The sequence below is a fragment of the Lactuca saligna genome, chromosome 3 (genome assembly GCF_052625555.1).
Source record: "Lactuca saligna cultivar CGN05327 chromosome 3, ASM5262555v1, whole genome shotgun sequence".
In the NCBI taxonomy this organism is placed as follows: Eukaryota; Viridiplantae; Streptophyta; class Magnoliopsida; order Asterales; family Asteraceae; genus Lactuca; species Lactuca saligna.
In genome coordinates, this window is record NC_136419.1 from 201,632,056 (window position 1) to 201,639,397 (window position 7,342).

The following is a 7,342-nucleotide window of genomic DNA, read 5'->3' on the forward strand; positions in this document are numbered from 1 at the left end:
ACTTGGTGCCACATGTCACCATCTAGTGGCAAGACTTGGGGAGAAAGCAATGGCCAAGATTGTGCCACATCACCCATTTTCGCACAACACACTTCTGACTTCTAAAATCCGTAACTTTCACATACGCCCTCCATTTTTGACGTTCTTTATATCCACGCGTAGGTAAAAATAATATCTACAACTTTCATTTTGACTCCATCGGCAAATTCTCGACCGATCTTAAATTTAACAGTACGAGGCGTTTAGACTGTTAAATGACCGCGAAGAATTCGTAACTCCTTCATACGGACTCTGTTTTCGTCTGTCTTTTTACCGTTGAGTTCCTATTAACGAGATCTTCAACTCTCATTTAGGTCGCATAAGCCAAAAACCGCTCAAACTAAAATTCGAGTTTCGGGCTGTACACTGCTAAGCCGAATCTTAGAAAAATCATAACTTCTTCATATAAAGTCAGATTTGGCGTTCTTTTTATGGATTTTCTTGGTTTAACATATTCTACGACTTTCGTTTAGATCACTAAGGCTAAATCTTGCTCTATCGTAAATTCACTTTTTACGCTTCCCAGTGTCGTGCCGGTTCCGTCGCGAAACTTCGACGAGTCATAACTTCTTTGTTATAACTCGGATTTCGGTGTTCTTTATATGTACGAACACCTTGTGAAATATACTACAACTTGGTTCAAATTATTTATTCTAAATAATATTTTGTCGAAAAGACATTTTCGACCCCTATTATCTCTAAATTGACTAGCCCGGATCTACGGGCGTCACAATTATCTCCCCTTTAGGATGATTACGTCCCAGAATCATCAACGAAACAGGGCAGTATAATGACTCCATACATTATCTCTTCATCGTAGGTAGTAACTGTAACTTCTATGTTGCTTCGAACGGGTATCTAACTCTTGGACTCCTTGATTGCAGGCGGTGCTTGGTCTTGCACCTGCTCGTTAGACTTTCAGTCATGACCTTCGTGTCATAAGCTCATTCTTTATCAGAGACACCTTCTTCTTCTTAGGACAAGTTAATTTGATTGCTACAATTGATCGAGGTGTCATATTTTAATGACCTATTATCGTACGTAACAACGTTTAGACTCAGGTCTCTTAGAGTCAAATTCTGGAATGAAATATGCCTTCCTTCATGGTCTAATGTGATATAATCACATTTTAACATGTAGCATTTCTAGCTACCAACTTTTTTTTGACAACGAGCGCGATACTTCTATTGATTGCTTTGATTTCAATCGTTTGGTTTAAGTCGTACGCTACATCAAACTTGGTTCTCTGAACCACGTAACCTACTCATCGTAGTCGGACTCAATGTGATATGACCACTAGGGTCGGGATAACAACAATTTTCTTAGTCATTACCGAAACAATGATAACGACATACTTGAATAAAACGAAATCAATTACTAGCTTCTTGGTAACCTTGTGACTTTCCCTGATCCAAGCGTGAGTCCTGTGCTTCCGTTACTATATGCATCTACTACCCTTCACACCTACTCATACTCGTCCCAAGTATTGTCTCGCAGTTTTCCAAGTCACCATTCAAGAAAATCACATAACAGTTTAACACACCAGATAACAAAATGAAGATTTTATTATTTCTTGAAACTATTACATAGGTGTTCAAGTTCACCCTAGACTATGCCTCTAATAGGCTACATCATATGGTTCTATCTCTTTGGCTACCTCATAGCTTGATCTTCGGGTATGAATTCCTCATCCTTGATTCCTCGCATTGTTTTCTGCTTCGTCGAGGATCATGTGGAACGCCCTTGGCCTCGGTGGCGTTTCTGGTCTTGCTACTTTATTTTTCTTTGGGTAATTCCTTGAAAGATGCCCCCTTCTTTACAATTATAACACAACCTCTTTTTGGATGTACACTCATTGGCGTAATGCCCAGACTTTCCACACTTGAAACATGTCACCTCTTCGCCGCATTTTCCAAAGTGTTTCTTCTTGCATTTATCACACCATCTTGCTTCACCTCCTCCTCCAGGCTTCGAGAATTTTCTCTCCTTGTTGGACCTTGAAGATCCTTCAAACTTCTGCTTCTCTCCTGCCTTATATTTTTCGAGACCCTTTTCCCTTATCTGGGCCTCTACATTCTTAGCTGCCCTAACAGCTATTTTCAAGGTAGTTTCCATTTTGACCATTGGGCCAAAGTCAGTGGGTAATCCGTTAGCAAACCTATCAATCTTGGAGAGTTCAGTAGGCACCAAGTAGGGGAATAGCTTCATCTTCTCGGTGAATGCGGTGGCATACTCATCAACACTCATCTTCCCTTTCTTTAGGTTCTGAAACTCATTGTTTAGGTCTATTAGATCTATCTCTGAGCAGTATTTCATTTTCAACTGTTCCAAGAACTCTTCCCATGACATCCTTAAGGCTTCTCCTCGTGGCATCGTATCTGCCAATAGCTTCCACCAACTCAAAACTCCAGTTTTTAGTTGTCCTACAGCGAAGACGGTCTTCTGTTTCTCGCTACAGTCACAACTCTCAAACACCATCTCCATCTCGGAGATCCAATCCATAATCTCAACAGGCTTTGGGCTTCCTGAGAGACTTGGTGTTTCGTACCCAAGAAATTCTTGTACATTCGCACATCCTTGTCATTTCTCCTCTCCGGGCCATCCCTTTGATCACCTTGAGTCCCCACTTGACTCACTTGGTGGCTGTAGTTCCCTTCCTCCGATTGCTCGGGATTCATCTCGGGTTGCACAGTGGGCATAGTACGTTCGTCCCTATTCAACATCCGCCTCATTTCTTCCCATTGTTTAGCTAGCATAACCTGAATCATGGCTTGAACTCCAGCCATGGTGACTAGCTCAGGTGCAACTTCTTCTACAACAGGTATTTGCTGAACCACTGGGGGTTGGTTCCTATTCTCATTTGCATTCATGTTTCCGCTACGGGTCCTTGCCATCTTGATCTATACACCGAATAAGGTGAATCTAGACCCTTACATAGGATTGAAATTTAAATCATCATTATCGCTCCGAAACGTTTATATGCTAGTTCTAATATCGTGTTCGTACGTTTAGAATCCTAAACACATAAGGTTTCCAGATCCGGTCGGCAACAGACCATAGATCCGATCAAACTATAGCATAACAAATCATTTAGCACATAAAAGTAATTTAGGCATCATTCCTAAATTAAGCTAGTGCTCACACCTCACAATCATCGCTTAGCATTCTAAGTTTAAGTCTAGAAATAAATCCATATTCCTAGTTTGCTTAAACTAATGCTCTGATACCAACTGTGACATCCCCATTTTCACGGCCAGAAAAGACCGATTTTGTTTATGCTTTATAAAAATCAGAGTTCTTCTTTTAATAAAAACGTTGCAGAATTTGTTCCCAGAAAAACATGATAAATACGTTATTAAAACATTTCCGAATAAACGTACTTTATTTATTTTAAAACGTTTGGGATGTACATCTCTTTACACTAGTGATCTACATCTCTTTAAATCTCTCAGTGTAAAGTGACATCGTATCAACACCTATGATATAAATAAACTGAGTGGGTCAGGTTGGGAAACCTGGTGAGTACATAGGGTTTTCAACCCACAATAATATAATTATTATGTTTAAACAATCAAACATTGAACCCAATTAGCCATTCCCATTATCTTCTTTAGTCTTAAGGATCTATCCTAAGAATCAGCTATTCCTCGTTTATTTATTCCTAAGGATCATCCTAAGGAGTTGACACGAAGTCCATCATTACCAAGGCTTATAGAATATATATGGTGAACACGTAGTCCGAAACATCTGGTAAACACTTAGTTCAAAAGTAACTAGTGAACACACTTAGTTCAAAATACCTAGTGAACACACTCAGTTCAAAGATACGTAGTGAACACACTCAGTTCAAAAATACCTAATGAGCACCTAGTTCAAAAATACCTACATGTTACGAACCTGCTATCGTTCCACTGGACCGTCTAGTATCATCCATAGTCGTCATCTATAGTCCACTAGATGACTGGATCACTGACAACACTCATTGTCTCCCATTGTGTTATCACAAAACAACTATTTCATCTACCCATCTTTTACCCAATACATTTTGTAGATATAAAATACATATACAGTTTAAATCATTTAAAACATGTATAAAAATCTTTCACCCAGCATAGACAGCAAGTATTCAAATAATATCCACACACAGCACGTAATTTATATTAAAATACTTCATATCTATGTGTAAGATGAAAGGGACCATGCACTCACCTAAGAAGGTGGTGACTCGGTACTCGGACAACGCTTCGTTTACTTTAAAATAATTTCCTTCGACGAAACCTAGTATTATCACCAATAGATTTTAGTCTATTATTCGTTGAGACTAATTAATAGTCTAGCTATTATTACTATTATATAAGCGTTAAAAAAATACTTATATATTCCATAATAATAGCCCAAGTATTTATTATATGTTGTTAATAACGTTAATATAATTAAATAAAAACTATATTCAAAATAGCGTAGGCGTAGCTCACTTACAGTGGGTTTTATAGAAAACCAAGATTTGCTTGGAGCAGCGTTTCCAAGCCGAAAAGCTCTTCTTCTCGGAGCCGTCGAGCACTCCGGGGCTTCCGCCTCGTGCTAGGGAGGTTCCCTAGGCTTTTCGGGAGATTTCGGGGCTAGAAAGAGGTTCTAGAGAGAGAGAGTAAACAGAAGAAAGAATGGGAAAGGTGTGAAGAAAATGAGTGTGGGAGAGGTAGTATTTATAGGGTGAAAATGACTGAACTTGGTGCCACATGTCACCATCTAGTGGCAAAACTTGGGGAGAAAGCAATGGCCAAGATTGTGCCACATCACCCATTTTCGCACAGCACACTTCCGACTTCTAAAATCCATAACTTTCACATACGACCTCCATTTTTGATGTTCTTTATATCCACGCGTAGGTAAAAATAATATCTACAACTTTCATTTTGACTCCGTCAGCTAATTCTCGACCGATCTTAAATTTAACAGTACGAGGCATTTAAATTGTTAAATGACCGCGAAGAATTCGTAACTCCTTCATACGGACTCCGTTTTCGTCTGTCTTTTTACCGGTTGAGTTCCTATTAATGAGATCTTCAACTCTCACTTAGGTCGTATAAGCCAAAAACCGCTCGAACTAAAATTCGAGTTTCGGGCTGTACACTACTAAGCCGAATCTTAGAAAAATCATAACTTCTTCATACGAAGTCAGATTTGGGCGTTCTTTTTATGGATTTTCTCGGTTTAACATATTCTACGACTTTCATTTAGATCACTAAGGTTAAATCTCGTTCTATCGTAAATTCACTTTTTACGCTTCCCGGTGCCGTGCCGGTTCCGTCGCGAAACTTCTACGAGTCATAACTTCTTCGTTATAACTTGGATTTCGGCGTTCTTTATATGTACGGACACCTTGTGAAATATACTAAAACTTGGTTCAAATTATTTATTATAAATAATATTTTGTCGAAAAGACATTTTCGACCCCTATTATCTCTAAATTGACTAGCCCGGATCTACGGGCGTTACACCGACTCACCACCAAACCTGGTGAGTGCATAGTCGCTTTCATCTTACACATAAATATGAAGTATTTTATATAAATTACGTGCTATGTGTGCATATTATCTAAGTACTTGCTGTCTATGCTGGATGAACGTTTTTATACATGTTTTAAATGATTTAAACTGTATACGTATTTTATATATACAAATATGTTAGGTATGGCATGGGTAGATGAATGATGAGAGATAAAAGATGATGTGAGTAAACATAGGCAGCTACAGACATAGTGCCTAATAAATAACATCGGCAACTATGGACTTAGTGCCTATTGGACAAACACTGGTAGCTATGTATTTAGTACCTGTTAGGAATTGGTAGCTATCGACTTAGTACCTATTAGATAAACATTGATAGCTATGGATTTAGTACCCGATGAAAAAGCTATAGCAACTATGGAATTAGTGCTTTACGAACGAGCATTGGCAGGTATGGATTTAGTGCCAGTCTTATAACCCTGGAAGCAAGGGACCTTGGAATAAACGAATGTAGGAAAGATGACTCTTAGGATATATCCGTAAGAGTAAAGAAGATAATGGGGATAGGTAATTAGGTTGATTGATTGATTGTTTAAACATAATAATTATATTATTGTGGGTTGAAAACTCTATGTACTCACTAGGTTTCCCAACCTGACCCACTCAATTTATTTATGTCACATGTGTTGTTATGATGTCACATTACACCGAGAGATTAAGGAGATGTAAATCACTAGAGATAATGAATGTAAGTTCTGTTTATGCTTATGTTTCTGCATTGACGATGACATCCCAAATGTTTTAAAATGAATAAAAATATATTTCTTCAGAAATGCTTTAATAACGTATTTATCATGTTTTACTAGGAACAAATTTCGCAACATTTTTATTAAAAGAAGTACTCTGATTTTTATAAAGCATAAACAAAATTGGACTTTTCTGGCCATGAAAATTGGGTATTTGACACTTTCCACCAAAACGTTTAGGGTCATTTCTAGCTTATTTTTTAAGCATTTAAGGTTATGAGCATGTTTTGGGGTAAGGAGTTCAGATCTGGACTCCTCCGGGCCCTCATGGATAGAACATTCCCAACTTTAGCAAGCTTTGGACCTTCTCCATGACCTAAACCTCTTGCTAAACTTAGTTCTAGGTTGTTAATCCCTTTGAGGCCTTGCATGGATGTCAAGTTGGCAACTTTACGTGATAACTACACTCTAGGAAGCTAGATCTATAGTTTGGAGCCCTGGTTTAGCTTAAAAACGTATGAATGAGAAAAAGGGCTAAAAGAACTCGATGAGTTGCATACTCCAACTCGACGAATTGGGTAGGGCTTACCCGTCTTCTAGATTCTGAGTAGACTCGGCGAGTGGGTGAGATGATTCGACGAGTTGATCAGGGGTTCCCCTATCGCTTGGACACTGAAGAACTCAACGAGTTACTCAGGTAACAAGACGAGTTGACTCAAGTTTTTGATTTTGAAGTTATGAAGGAACTCGATGAGTTACTCAAGTAACTCACCGAGTTGGCCGTAGTTTTCAGTTTCTGTGTTCTGAAGGAACTCGATGAGTTAGTGGATGAGCTCGACTACTTGGGTAAATATGGACTGTTGACCTTGACCATTGACTTCGACTTTGACCAAGGCTTGATTTCACTCCTAAGGGTATTTTGGTAATTTGATATTTTAATGGAATCAGTTATATGATCGTTACAGGCGACTGAGTTTGGATCTGAGAGTTAGAGTTTGATCTTCTTGATTTTTGCACTACTTATGTGGTGACTTGTGCTCACTATAGGAT